Raw genomic sequence first — 15,485 nt, forward strand, 5'->3', positions numbered from 1 at the left:
GAGACTGTGGAACGCACTGGCCCAGCAAGCAGCAGATTTAAAACAAGGTTTAAAAACCGGCAGCCTGTGGGAGGAAGGGGGCAGAGAGGCAAGAGAGACACAGGAAAGATCAACTTGGAAACTATTGGCCCCGAATCTACTTTAAATCCCCCCGCTGTATTTCAACCCATTTAATGTCAGATTCACAAATTGATGAATGTGAGCAATATAGGACATTTATCGCTGTCTCTGGCCTAAAATAACTGCTTTATTATTTGATCCCACCCGGTGTGTTTAGGCCCTGCCCTGAATATTTATCTCCAACCTAGAATCAGTTTGTAAGCTGGAGGCAAGGTTTCTGCAGCCGCCGGGCAGGGAGCAGAGGCTGTGGCTGATCTGTGTCATGTGGGAGCAGAACACAATGTTTCTGCTGTTTATTTTCATTACCCTGCAGAATATTCCATACTGTTCTCAACATCTTACATAGCGTTAAATATCGGAAGTTTTCTTTTATTGTAATGATCGCTGCGATTCTTCTGGACTTGCTGAATTTGCAGCAAATTAAATATCATGAAACCGTCATCGCCAACAATAAACAGGGTCAGCGATTTGAGAATTTAATATCTTGGAACCGACGTTGCAGCGGCTGCGATGGCCGAGTGGTTAAGGCTTTGGACTTGAAATCCAATGGGGTTTCCCCGCGCAGGTTCGAGCCCTGCTCGCAGCGGGTTTTCTCATTATGATAATTAATTACTTCGAATAAATTATTTTCTTCAATCTGCTCCCTCGGGGAGGATTTTGGAATTTCCAATGCCGGTTTTAAGGAAACTAAAGGATTGCCGAGACAACTGGATCACTTACTTCAAGAAGGTTTGCTGACCGAATTCCAAAAGTTATCTGCAGATTGTCTGGAAGCTCCAGATAAGGAGGCCTCGACAGTCTCTGAGGCACCTTCACATACACTCGGTGCTGTCCGGTAGCATCAGTCTGTGTAACCATGGGAGAGAGAGAATGGAAAGTCACTGGAAGGCTTGTTTCTGTCAGCAGCAATGGTACAAAAGCAGCCATTCTAAAGTGAAAAGCAGAACACATTCCAGGAGACAGGCCAGGAGACAGACAAACGGAGTGGAGATCTGGAGGACTGACCAGAAAAACAACAAGGAGGACACTTACACATAACTCATCTCTCCCTCTCCCGAATCAGAAGAATTGAACATTCTTAGTTTTGAGTTGCACAACTGAGGTTGTACAAGTCTCTCTCTGTAAAACTTGTATTATTATGTCAATAAAACGATTTGTTTGAAAAGTTTGAAGCTTCATTTCCCGAGGAATTTTCTTGTATCATCGGGCTGCATTGGTTCCGAAGGCCGGCCCTGCTTTCGCAGAGCTTGACTGTCGGGAGGTCCCGCAGGTCTAAATGTATCGACTGGTATCAAAGCACCTACTCAGATTGGGGCGTATGGGACATGTGGCCCAGGAAGAGCGGTGGCAGCAGAGCACACTTAGCAGTTTAAGTGGCTGAAAGTGAATGTTAGATTTAGGAAATACCGCAGGAAAATTACAATCAAGTTGAAGGGGGTAATTAAAGCAGGGCTATTAATTGTGGAAGGAAGAAAAGTCTGCGTTATGTTTCGGTTTGGAGCCGAAGTTGCTGCGGCCAGAATGCAGAGCATTAATCACTATACGAGCACGGCACCACACATCAACAACTGGAGCTCTACAAAGTATCGCATGGCACTGCTTGGGAAACATGGATCTTTGGTGAAGAGTCCAAAATCAGCTCCGCCAGAAATACTGAAGCGGTGAAATTCGACCCAGGCCTCGCAGCGACTGGAGCCTTCATCCAGAATGGGAACTGGTGCAGACACAGTTACATTTAAAAGAATTGTAGCCTTTTCACACGAGAAGAAACTCACCCTTGGAGAATTCATTAAAGAAAGGCCCCGCTGGGAATGGAACCCAGGATCTCCTCTTCAATTAGACAGACGCTTTGACCAGCTAAGACACGGGGTCGACTGCTGAAACAACTTCTCGCCACCACTCCCTGATGTCTATCAGTTTCCGGTCACTGTCTTCTGGACTCTCAGGCCGTTTCTTATTTCTCCAGCTCTCTTGTCCATTTCGCCATGTGTCCCATTGCTGTCTGTATCTCCCGCTTAATTTATCTCAGTGTCAATCTGTGAGGTGATTCTGAATGTTTGTGTCTTATATGAAATAAATGGGGGGATCAGACAACTCTTCCTCTGACACTGGGGAACAAATAAGCCAACAGTTATAACACGATTTTGTTTATTGTGCTGCAGCAAATACAATATTCCATTTTAAAAGTTTCAGTTTCAATTCTGTGCAAAAGAAACGGTGACTCCAACGTGTTTCCAATAGGCTGCCTTTTAATCTGACGTCACAAATGCCACCATTGCACCTCAAGGTGATTCATAACTAATAAACACAGAAGTCAAGCACTGAAAGGGTATTTGTAGAAAGGGTTGTGAGACTGTGGAATGCATTGGCCGAGCAAGCAGCAGATTTAAAACAAGATTTAAAAACCGGCAGCCTGTGGGAGGAAGGGGGCAGAGAGGCAAGCGAGACACAGGAAAGATCAACTTGGAAACTATTGGCCTCGAATCTACTGTAAATACCCCCACTGTATTTAAACCCATTTAATGTCAGATTCACACATTGATGCATGTGAGCAATATAGGACATTTATCGCTGCCTCTGGTCTAAAATAAATGCTTTATTATTTGATCCCATCCGCTGTGATTAGGCTCTACCCTGAATATTGATCTCCGACCTAGAATCAGTTTGTAATCTGGAGACAAGGTTTCTGCAGCAGGCGGTCAGGGAGCAGAGGCTGTGGCTGATCTGTGTCATGTGGGAGCAGAAGTACGACGCCAACGTTAAAAAGGGGCTCACGAGGGACCTTTCGCAAATTTCAATCTACAATCCCTCAAGCGAGATTCATACCCATTCACTGAAGTGTCACTCTGTCTGGAATACAGACCGAATCAACTGATTATCAAATGTATATTCAAATAGGTTTGCCATGTATTGTCCATTGCATTTTGACTGATTCAGGTAAGCTGAGTATTGGAGACAGCAGTTTTGCATTCCCAATACCAATGCTCTGTCACGCGTGCCCGCAGTTCCATTTCCATTCCAAACCGTCTTTTTACTGTCAATGATTTGCCCGGAATGTGCTTGGAGAAGTGTTAGAATCGCAGTACAGCCCTTCTCAATGTCGCTTCCTCTAAATTTCCGCTGATGATTTTCACCAGTGTAAGATTCATCAGCTTGAGCTACTGTTTAATTTGTTCTCGGCATTAACTGTGCTGATCCTTTAACTTGTCCCACTGCACGTCATCTCCAAATTTGTCGATTGTACCTCGAGGGCACTTTTCATACGTAAATCTGCAACATCTGCCAGAGAACGATTCAGGTTCAGCTGTTCCAAAACAATGAGTCGGTCATATTACCTACACGCTACAGATGTAAACCTCTGCGCTCCTCTGCTTCAATGATATCTTGTTACGCAGCGATGGGCAGTTTACGCTCTCTGAGGTTGCAATTGCTGCTTTCCACCAGCAGAGGGCGCTTGGAGAGAGCGGGGCCGGACAGGCGGCCTGAATGTTGCTGCTGTCGCGGCCACACTCACTCTGGGAGCTGGGGAACAGCAAACAAACTCATGGGTTTGTTACCGCATCTGAAATGCAGCTCCTAACTGTTGCTATTGACCGAGGCATCGTTGCAGGATCCTGTAATGATCTCTCACACTGTCGGTATCTCTGTAGAGTTTAATTGTGTACAGAACTCTTGTCCATTTCGCCATGTGTCTCATTGCTATCTGTATCTACCGCTTTGTTTATATCTGTGTCAATCTGTGAGGTGATTCTGAATGATTACCCTGTGTTTGTGTCTTACATGAAATAAATGAGGAGATCAGACCATCCTTCCTCTGACACTGGGGAGCTAATGAGCCAGCCTTTATAACAAGATATGTTTTATTGTGATGCAGCAAATACAATAGTCCATCTTGAAAGATTCCGGTTCAATTCTGTGCAAAAGAAACTGTGACCCCAACGTGTTTCCAAATCGCCGCCTTTTAATTTGACGTCAGAAACGCCACCATTGCACCTCAAGGTGCTTCATAACTAATAAACAGAGAAGTCAAGCAGTGAAAGGGTATTTGTAAAAAGGCTTGTGGGACTGTGGAATGCTCTGGCCCAGAGAAGCAGAAATAAAACAAGGTTTAAAAACCGTCAGCGTGTGGGAGGAAGGGGAGAGTGAAATAACGAGCCACAGGTAAGATCACCTTAGAAACCATTGGCTCAGAATCTGCTTTAAATCCCCCTACTGTATTGAAACACATTTAATGTCATATTCACACATTGATGCATTGAGATTTAACGCTGTCTCTGATCTCAAATATCTGCTTTATGTATGTGAAATTCTCATTGCCGAGATTAAACAATCAGTGCAAGGTTAGTGGTTCTTTGGTCTAGGGGTGTGGTTGTCATTTTGGGAATTCACATCAATTAAAATGCAAGAGGTACCGGGTCCAAATTCTGGACGCGCCCCAACATTTTAATAGAACCACTTTCCTCGGCCTGGAGACATTCCACAAATCTTCAAATAATAACTGCCAGAAAAACAGCTTGTGTTCAGTACATCGCAATAAAACGGCAATTTTATTCTTTAAAGCAGGGATTCCGTCCCAGAAGTGCTGAAACTGTGAGGTCAATGTGTAAGTCCGTTTGTTTCCAGAAGCCTGCTCCATATTTTCCACATTGTCAATCTGGGAGCTCGGCAGGACATGCGGTAAAGGGGACTTTATTAAAGGTTGTTTCTACCATTTGGAAACAGAAATACTGAACTAACGAGCCACAGGTAAGATCACCTTAGAAACCATTGGCTCCGAATCTGCTTTAAATCCCCCTACTGTATTTTGTATCAGTCTTTACAGTAGAGGACACTAAAAATATCCCAACACTGGACAAACAGGGGGCAATGGGGGGGGGAGGAGCTAAACACGATTAAAATCACTAAGGAGATGGTACTCAGTAAAATAATGGGACTTAAGACGGATAAATCCCCCGGACCTGATGGCCTACATCCTAGGGTCTTGAGAGAAGTGGCGGTAGGGATTGTGGATGTATCGGTGATTATTTTCCAGATCTCCCTGGACTCAGGAAAGGTCCCAGCAGATTAGAAAACTGCTAATGTAACACCCTTATTTAAGAAGGGAAGTAGACAAAAAGCTGGAAACTATAGACCAGTTAGCCTAACATCTGTGGTTGGCAAAATGTTGGAGTCCATTATTAAGGAAACAGTAACAGAGCATTTGCATAAACATAATTTAATAGGACAGAGTCAGCATGGTTTTACGAAGCGGAAGTCATGTTTGAGCAATTTGCTCGAATTCTTTGAGGATGTAACATACAGGGTGGATAAAGGGGAACCAGTGGATGTAGTGTATTTGGACTTCCAAAAGGCACTTGACAAGGTTCCACACAAAAGATTACTGATCAAGATAAAAAAATCACGGGGTTGGGGGTAATATACTGGCATGGGTGGAAGATTTGCTATCTAACAGAAAACAAAGAGTTGGTATAAATGGTTCGTTCTCAGGCTCGCAATCAGTAACTAGTGGTGTTCCGCAGGGGTCAGTGCTGGGACCCCAACTCTTTACAATCTATATTAACGATTTGGAGGAAGGGACCGACTGCAACATATCCAAGTTTGCCGACGATACAAAGATGGGAGGGAAAGCATTGAGTGAGGAGGGCATAAAAAACCTGCAAAAGGACGTAGACAGGCTAAGTGAGTTGGCAGAGATTTGGCAGATGCAACATAATGTTGGAAACTGTGAGGTTATGCACTTTGGCCGAAAAAATCAAAGAGCAAGTTATTATCTAAATGGAGAGAAACTGCAAAGTGCTACAGTACAAAGGGATCTGGGAGTCCTGGTGCATGAAACACAAAAAGTTAGTATGCAGGTGCAGCAGGTGATCAGGAAGGCCAATGAAATCTTGGCTTTTATTGCAAGGGGGATGGAGTATAAAAACAGGGAAGTCTTGCTGCAGTTACACAGGGTATTGGTGAGGCCACACCTGGAATACTGCGTGCAGTTTTGGTTTCCATATTTAAGAAAAGATATACTTGCTCTCGAGGCGGTTCAGAGAAGGTTCACTCGGTTGATTCCAGAGATGAGGAGGTTGATGTATGAGGAAAGGTTGATTAGGTTGGGACTCTACTCATTGGAGTTCAGAAGAATGAGAGGCGATCTTATCGAAACATATAAGATTGTGAGGGGACTTGATCGGGTGGATGCGGTGAGGATGTTTCCACTGATGGGTGCGACTAGAACTAAGGGGCATAATCTTAGAATAAGTTGCTGCCCTTTCAAAACTGAGATGAGGAGAAACTTCTTCACTCAGAGGGTAGTAAATCTATGGAATTTGCTATCCCAGAGAGCTGTGGAAGCTGCAACATTAAATAAATTTAAAATGGAGATAGACATTTTCCTAGCAGATAAGGGAATTAGGGGTTACGGGGAGAGGGCAGGGAAGTGGACATGAGTCTACATTCAGATCAGCCATGACCCTATTGAATGGCAGAGCAGGCCCGAGGGGCCGTATGGCCTACTCCTGCTCCTATTTCTTACGTATTGAAACACATTTAATGTCATATTCACACACTGATGCATTAGAGCAATGAGATTTAACGCTGTATCTGATCTAAAATATCTGCTTTATGTATGTGAAATTCTCATTGCCGAGATTAAACAATCAGTGCCAGGCCTGCTTTTAACATGGTAAGTGGTGAATTAAATAAAATTAAAACTTTTTTCCACAGGTTTATTATTTTTAAATACTTAAACGAAAGGTAAGTTTATTTTAAGCCGCGTTAAAAACAGTAATTATTTTTTTCAAAATTTAAATTTTTTTTTAAATAGTTATTTTATGTAATTTATAGTTATTTTAAAATTGTGATGTTTTCTAACAAAATGTTGAAGTTTTAGTTAGGTTTTCGGGCAGATCTCTATTCATTGATTTGACAGGTCTTCCTGTCAAATCTGATAATAAAGATTCCGTGCTACGATTGGCTCTCCATTGCCCACGTGATCCCAGGGGACTCTTCGAACTAATGGCGCCACTGGGACATGCAAGCACTGCGCGCCAGCAGCTGGAGCAGGCCCAGGATCAGAATCCCACGCGGGCCCACAGCACAACGGCAGGCGCGCTAGGTAACTGCAGGTCGGGGGCTTCCACGCACGGGAAGCCTCCGACCCGAATTTCTGGCCCATAGTAGGCCCAGAGATTCGGGTCCGAACGCGTGAGTATGCACGGGGTACTCACGCGTAGATCCGATGGAAGGGCCGATATCTTGCATGCACCGCGCATGCGCGGGAAACCGGCACTTCCGATCCTCTGAACGAAGTGGTTCAGAGGTGGAACGCGCGCGCAGGGGAGGCGGCGCGTGCGCTTTGAACATAGTTTTTTTTTACAGGCCTGCTTTTTAAACGTAAGTGGTCAATTAATTGAAACGAAAACATTTTTTCCAGAGGTTTATTATTTTTAAATACTTTAAAGTAAGGTAAGTTTATTTTTAGCCCCGTTTTTTTATAAAATTATTTTTTTCAAAAATTTAAATTATTTTTAAAATAGTTATTTAATGTAATTTAAAGTTTATTTAAAAAGTGTGATGATTTGTTAAAATTTATTTGAAGGTTAACTACTGTTTTGGGGACCGGAGTATTCATAAGTTTGACAGGTCTTTCTGTCAATCTTATGAATGGGCTTTTCCCTCCTCGGATTGGCTGCCCATGGCTCACGTTATCCAAGGGGACGCATCGCACTAACTATGCCGCTGGAACACGCAAGCACAGCGCGCCGGGAGCTGGACCGGGCCACAGAGAGGAAATCCACGGAGTCCTAAAGCTCAACTGCCGGCGCGCAAGGTAAGTGTAGGTCGGGGGCTTGCACCCACGGGAAGCCGCCGACCCGAATTTCTGGGACACATAAAGACAAACAATTACAGTACTTTTAGCAATCAATCACCTGTGATGGATGTAAGTATATTTGTGTATGTCCATGTTAGATACAAATGTATTTGTGAGTTGCTATTGTGTTAGATGTAAATGCTTTTGCACCTCTGTTCATTACAAATATATTTAGACATATCTGTATTATTTATTAATGTATTGGGTGGGGGAATCAGTGTAAGTTATAAATCTATTTCTCAGCGCTACAATTGTCCAGGCCGGCCCCTTTCTACGGTCTTATTGCCCCCACGTGGGAGACGGCAGACCACCTGTTACATTCGGATTCAACTTCTGCTTTTATTGATAATTAGAAAATGTGAGGTTTAGAAAGTAATAACTCTGCATCCATCAGCCTCTCTGATACCTCTTTACCGTCCCTTATTCTGTCTGATAGGTCCTGAGTGCACCCTAACCGCTCTAGAACACCCTGAGCATCTCTTACCCTGTCTGGTAATTCCGCAGTGTCCTTTAGAATGTCTGGTACATCCGGAGCGTCCCTTGCCCTGTCTGGTACATCAAGAGCGTCCCTTGCCCTCTCTGGTACATCGGGAGCGTCCCTTAATCTGTATGATACATCCGGAGCGTCCTTTACCCTGGCTGGTACATCCGGAACGTCCCTTACCCTATCTGATACATCCGGAGCGTCCCTTACACTGTCTGTTACATCAGGAGCATGCCTTACACTGTCTGATCTATCCGGAGCGTCCTTACTCTGTGTGATACATTCGCAGAGTCCTTTACCCTGTTTGGTACATCCGGAGCGTCCCTTACACTGTCTGGTAAATCTGGAGAGTCCCTTAAACTGTCTGGCACATTTGGAGCGTCCCTTACCCTGTCTGTTACATCCGTAGCGTCCCTTACCCTGTCTGTTACATCCGGAGCGTCCCTTCCTCTCTTTGTTCCCTACTGAGCGTGCATTATGCATTTTGATAACCAGTTTGCAAAAATTGCATATTTCACATTTCACGCTTCATCCGCAGCCATGTACTGCTTCCCATCGCTCACGCTCCTCAACTGTCTAGGGAAAAGCGCCAACTACCAGCTAAAAAAAAAAACAGTTCTTCAGTTAATCTCCCCAGTTCACTTCATTCCCCAAGGAGTTTACTTGTAAAATCGGGCTGCTTTGGTTCCAAAGGCCGAACCTGCATTCCTACAGCTTGTCTGTCGAGCGGTCCCTCAGGTCTAAAGGTATCGACTTGAGTTTGGGGCGAATGGGACATGTGCCCCAGGAATAGCGGTGGGTGCAAAGCACACTTAGCGGTACGAGTAGGTGAAAGTGAATGTTAGATTAAGGTAATACCACAGGAAAGTTACAACGAAATTGAAGGAGGAAAGTAAAGGAGGGCTATTGATTGTGGAAGGAAGAAAAACCTGTATTATGACTCGGATTCGAAGCGAAGTTGCTGCGGCCACAACGCAGAGTACAAACAACGATACGATCACGGTGCCACATATCAGCAACTGTTTGCGGTTTCCTGCCCCATTGCAAAATGAGCCTGAATTTGATGTTAACTCTGTGTATCGTCATCATACCAGTTCCAGTCCTAACCTCATCTTTCTGCAGATTTATGAAAATCTATTTGATGGAAACTCTCTAACATATAATAAAATCGCCCATTTAAACGCTGTGAGTTAAAACAGGCGTTTTAATGTTGAGGGAAATATTTACAGGAACAGAACAACTCCTGCAGCAATAGAAATCGAGTCAGTGCCCAGCTCTGCTGTTCGGGGCAATCCTCGCCACCTCGTGTTTCATTTTCACATCGATGGGAAAACTGAGAGCGAACTCCAATCTACACGGGCTTTACACTGGTTAAGAGACAGACAACAAAGAGTAGGGATAAACGGGTCTTTTTCAGGATGGCAGGCTGTAACTAGTGTGGTCACTCAATGATCGTGCTTGGGCCCCAGCTATTCACAATCTATATCAATGATTTAGATGAGGGGACTAAATGTAACATTTCCAAATTTGCTCAAGATACAATGCTAGGTGGCAGTGTCAGTTGTGAAGAGGATGTGAAGAGGCTTCAAGGGAATCTGGACAGGCTCAGTGACTGGGCGAGAACATGGCAGATGGAATATGATGTGGATAAATGTGAAGTTATCCACTTTGGTAGAAAAAACAGGAAGGCAGAGTATTTCCTGAATGGTGAAAAATTGGGGAATGCAGATGCTCAAAGGGACATGGGTGTCCTTGTATATGAGTCACTGAAAGTGAATGCGTAGGTGCAGCAAGCCATTCGGTTGGCAAATGGTATGCTGGCCTTCATTACAAGAGGATTTGTGTATAGGAGTAAAGAAGTCTTACTCCAAGTATATAGGGCATTGGTGAGGCCACACCTGGAGTACTGTGTACAATTTTGGTCTCCTTTCCGAAGGAAGGATATACTTGCCATAGAGGGGGTGCAACGAAGGTTCACGAGATTGATTACTGGGATAGCGGGACTGTCCTATGAGAAGAGATTGAGTAAACTAGACCTCTATTCTCTTGAATTCAGAAGAATGAGAGGGGATCTCATTGAAGCATACAGAATTATTTCAGAGCTTGATAAAGTGGATGCTGGGTGGATGATTCCCTAGGCTGGGGAGTCTAGAACCAGTGGCCACCGTCTCAGGATAAAGGATAGGCCATTCAGGACTGAGATGAGAAGACACTTCTTCACACAGAGGGTGGTGAATATTTGGAATTCTCTACCCCAGAGGGCTGTGGAGGCTCAGTCATTGGGTATATTCAAAATAGAAGTCGATAGATTTCTGACGAGTAAGGGCATCAAGGGATATGGCGATAGGGCCGGTGAATGGAGTTGAGGCAAAACATCAGCCCTGATCTCATTGAATGGCTGAGCAGGCTCGAAGGGCCGAATGGCCTACTCCTGCTCCAATTTCTTATGTTCTTATGTTCTTACACCGTTTGAAATATTAACTGAAAAAGCAAATGACGAGGGAGCTGGCAGAAAGGGTTAACTTTATCCTTTGGAAATGAATTTAATTTCAAACTTTTATCTATCTTAGACCAGCGCAGTTTACTCATTCGCACCAAGTCTGTACATTTTATTTCTGTAAAACTTTATTCCTGCTGCCGCTCTTCATAAAGAACACAGGGCCTTGCGCCACGGGCATTCAAAGACATTTCAACTCTTTCCATGTATCCTATATTTGTTTCAATCACACATTTCAACAGAACTCTTAAGATTAAGACGGAACACTTCCGATCTAACTGCACCATAACAGCGGGCCAATAGTTCACAGTTAAACCCCCATTGGCAGCTTGGTAGCGCTGCCCGTCGCTCACGCACTGCAAGAGTTTTCGGAAAAGTGCCAACCAGCATCAAAACAAAACCCAGTTCTTCAGTTAACAAGATATCACAAGATTCTCCAATGAAATTTCGTGAACAATTCGGCCGCTGTTCTTCTAAAGTCCAGTCATGCTTTTGCAGCGCTTATCTGTCAAGCGGTCAAACAGATCTAAATGTATCGACTGGTTGTACACTGGTGCAAATGGAGCATGTGGCCCAATGAACAGCGGTGGTAGCAGAGAGAACTTAACCACGTAAGCACATGAACTGAATGTTAGATTAAGGTAATACGGCAGGCAAGTGACAATGAAATGGAAGGAGTGAAGTAAAGAATTGCTACTGATTGTGGAAGAAGAAAAAGCTGGGAGAAGAGGCGGGTTTGAATTATGGAGTATCAGGCTCAGGCATGTGAGAGTGCGGGGTTTTAAATGAGTAAATAGGTTTTCACCTCCAAAAAAACATCTTTTTTCATGTGGTAAGATTTGATTTATCAGTCTGTTCCATTAGCAGGTGCCGCAGAGGACAGCAGATATAAAGCGAGCTGTGATGTGATTTAAATTTGAACCGAGGTTACTGCGGCCACAATGCAGGGCACTAACCATGATATGATCACAGCACCACACGTCAGCTTCGCGTATTTTTTCTGACCACAGCATAGTTGCACACGGCACGGATATTTTTGCTGTTAAATATGAATAAAATGTGCCGTATGTTTGCAGCGGTTGAGGTTTCTGTCCTGTTACTGTCATAGGAGCAGAGAAATAGGAGGAGGCCATTTAGGACCTCGAGCCTGCTCCGCTATTCAATTAGATCGTGGCAGATCTGTATCTTAACTCCATCTACCTGCGATGATTCCATAATCCTTCACATCCTCGCCGAGCATAAATTTATCGATCTCATTTTGAAATTGTCAATTGACCCCAGCCTGACCAGTTGTTTTGGGAATAGAATTCCAGATTTCCACTGCCCTCTGTGTGAAGAAGAGATTCCTTACATCATCCCTGAACGGGGGAGCTCTAACTTTACTGCTTCACCCCATTGTGCTGGACCCTCCTACCAGAGGAAATAGATTCCCTCTCTCTTGCACCTATGTGTTTGCAGTTCTGACCGAAGTCCACTCTCCAGAACATTAACTGTCCTTCTGATCCTGTCCCTCTAATTTGGATTTTGAGCCCATGCCTCTTTCCCTGATAATTCTTTGCGCCCTGCCCCTGCAATTTGATTTGTTGTAGATCACTGGCAGCAGGCGGCAGAAGCGACAGGAGCTGGTGGGGGGTTGAAAATCTTCATGTGTCACAAAGTCAGAATGTGTGAAGCGGTGTTTCAGAATATGACTATATATAGAATAAAATCTAAATGTTTAAGACACAACTGGATTTCAGGAACCCGTCTCACTCCAGATCATAAGGCCTCCTGTTGCTACTTTTACATCACATGTATGTCTCAATAAATGGAATCCCCTCACAATAAACACGCTCACCTTTCACAGTTCAGCGGACGAGATTCTCGGAGCGATGTGTGTGACCCTCTCATTTATGCATTTGTACAAAGTTCGGGAAAAGACGGAGTTGGAAATAATTTACAGGGAAATCATTTAAACTTATCTTCAAGGCTCGCGTCACCCACAGAGAAGCACAAACTCACGGATTCAGAGCTGTAATATACAGTAGGCTCCATGGCGCATTGGATAGCGCCTTGGGCGTCTAATTAATTATTAGGAATAAAACATTCAAAAGTGGTGGGTTCAAGTCCCATCAGAGTCGTTGTTTAGTCAGGTTTTTGGTGACGACATTTTGCAGCAACACCACAACTCGTTCACTGATGTCCTTCAAGAGATTCGCGTGCAAAGTTAAAGTACATGGGATTGGGGGTAATGTACTGACTTGGATAGAGAACTGGTTGGCAGACAGTAAGCAAAGATTTGGAAAAACCGGGTCTTTTTCCATGTGGCAGGCAATGACTAGTTGGGTACTGCAGGGATCGGTGCTAGGACCCCAGCTATTCACAATATATATTAATGATCTAGATGAGTGAACTAGATGTAATATCTCCAAGTTTGCAGACGACACAAAGCAAGGTGGGCATGTGTGTTCTGAGGAGGATGCAGAGAAACTCCAGTATGATTTGGACAGGTTGGGTGATTGGGCAGATGCATGGCAGCTGCAGTATAATGTGGATAAATGCGAGGTTATCCACGCTGGTGGAAAAAACAGAAAGACAGGTTATAATCTGAACAGCAATAGATTGGGACAAGGGGAAGTGCAGCGATATCTGGGTGCTTTGTGCAACAGTCGCTGAAGGTAAGCATGCAGGTGCAGCAGGCCGTTAAGAAGGCAAATGGTATGTTGGCCTTGAGAGCGAGAGGTTTCGAGTACAGGAGCAAGGATGTCTTGCTGCAATTGTACAGGGCCTTGATGAGACCACACCTTGAGTATTGTGTGCAGTTTTGGTCACTTTATCTGAGGAAGGATCTTCTAGCCATGGAGCGAATGCAGCGAAGATTCACCAGACTGATACCTGGGAAGGCAGGAATGACGTACGAAGAGAGAGTGGGTCGACGAGGCTTATATTCGCTAGAATTTAGAAGAATGAGAGGGGATCTCATTGAAGCTTGTTAAATTCTAGCAGGACTAGACAGACTAGATGCAGGAATGATGTTCCCGATGGCGGGGGTCCAGAAACAGGGGTCATAGTCTAAGGATAAAGGGTAAGCCATTTAGGACTGAGATGAGGAGGAATTTCTTCACCCAGAGAATGGTGAACCTGTAGAATTCTGTACCACAGAAGGCAGTTGAGGACAATTCATTAAATATTTTCAAAGAGTTAGATATATTTCTTAAGGCCAAAGGGATTAAGGGATATGCGGAGAAAGCATGGACAAGGTACTGAATTTGGATGATCTGCCACGATCTCATTAAATGGCGGAACAGGCTCGAGGGGCCGAATGGCCAACTCCTGCTCCTATCTTCTATGTTTCTATATTTCAAGAACTGGGAATCGCCAATGAGGCCGCTTGAATTGTGATTAATTAACATGTCAGCTTCAATCTGCGCACCTCCTGGCAACATTTTCTTTACTCCACGTGTGTTGTGTGGACAAACTCTGTGCATTCTGTCCTCTGGAGCTCAAACATTCTCTGGAGAAAAGACAATCCGACCTTCTGGAACGGTACAAAGACATCATTTGAGCCTGGGAATCTCTCCCATATCAATCACTGAAACCCCCCGAGCGTGAATCAAACCCCAAGTCCAACGAGCCGCTGGAAACGAAGCCGTAAGATTTCGCTATCACCCACTGCTGATCAGCCATCGTTTCAGAGCGCTTCTGTCCATCCAATCCGCTTTCTTACACAATGTTCAACAATATCAAGCGGTTCACTAAATATTCCAAGTCAACAATATTAGTCTCAATTCACCAGATTCGGTTGGAAAGTGCGAATTTTACTTTTCTGAATTACTTTCCTTGCCGTCTCAGTCATTATTTCTTTCTTTACTCTTTTCTGCTGGTGTTGCAGGTTCGGGGCAATTCCATCCGGGGAAATATTTTTTTCCAATGAATGACACAAAGCGCAATTTGCTGTGAGGCCGAAATAGTTCAGTTGGGAGAGCGTTAGACTGAAAAAGATCTAAAGGTTCCTGATTCATTCTCTGGTTTTGGCAGTTTTATGGTATTTCCTGTCACTTTCTTTGGTCTGAATCTCGAACTGAATGATTTACTCTGAAATTCTTTATCCGGAACTGAAGGGTTGGGTTTGAATCAATAAGGAAAAAAGACTTGCATTTCTATTTTGCATTTCATGACCACCGGACCAATCAAAGCACTTTACAGAAGTGGAGTCACTGTTGTAATGTCGGAAACGCGACAGCCATTGCGCACAGCAAGCTCCCACAAACAGCAATGGGGCAATGACCAGATCATCTGTTTTTGTTATGATGGTTGAGTGACATCTAGAGTGGGACATATTTATATCCTCTGTATTTAGTTTTTATTTCTCGATCTACTTCTGCCATTTTCTCTGTTTTTTTCTCTCTCAGTACCGGGTGAACATTTGATTTGATGCATTTGTCCTAAACTGATGCCTTTTGCACATCTCGGGCGGTCCGACACGCTCTGTCTGTCTGTTAATGCTTGTGACCATTAACGGGAACAGGCCGCCAGTTAAACGT

General features: G+C 44.1%; 1 non-coding gene across 1 annotated transcript; it reads left to right on the forward strand.

The window, feature by feature from the left end:
* Positions 1–624: 624 nt before the first annotated feature.
* On the forward strand, positions 625–706 carry trnas-uga (transfer RNA serine (anticodon UGA)). The gene has a single exon. It is a non-coding gene; the product is annotated as a tRNA-Ser (tRNA).
* The last annotated feature ends 14,779 nt before the right edge of the window (positions 707–15,485 follow it).

This window comes from Somniosus microcephalus, unplaced genomic scaffold, assembly GCF_052327205.1.
Source record: "Somniosus microcephalus isolate GS21.2 unplaced genomic scaffold, FLI_Smic_1.0 unresolved_chr1, whole genome shotgun sequence".
Lineage (NCBI taxonomy): Eukaryota > Metazoa > Chordata > Chondrichthyes > Squaliformes > Somniosidae > Somniosus > Somniosus microcephalus.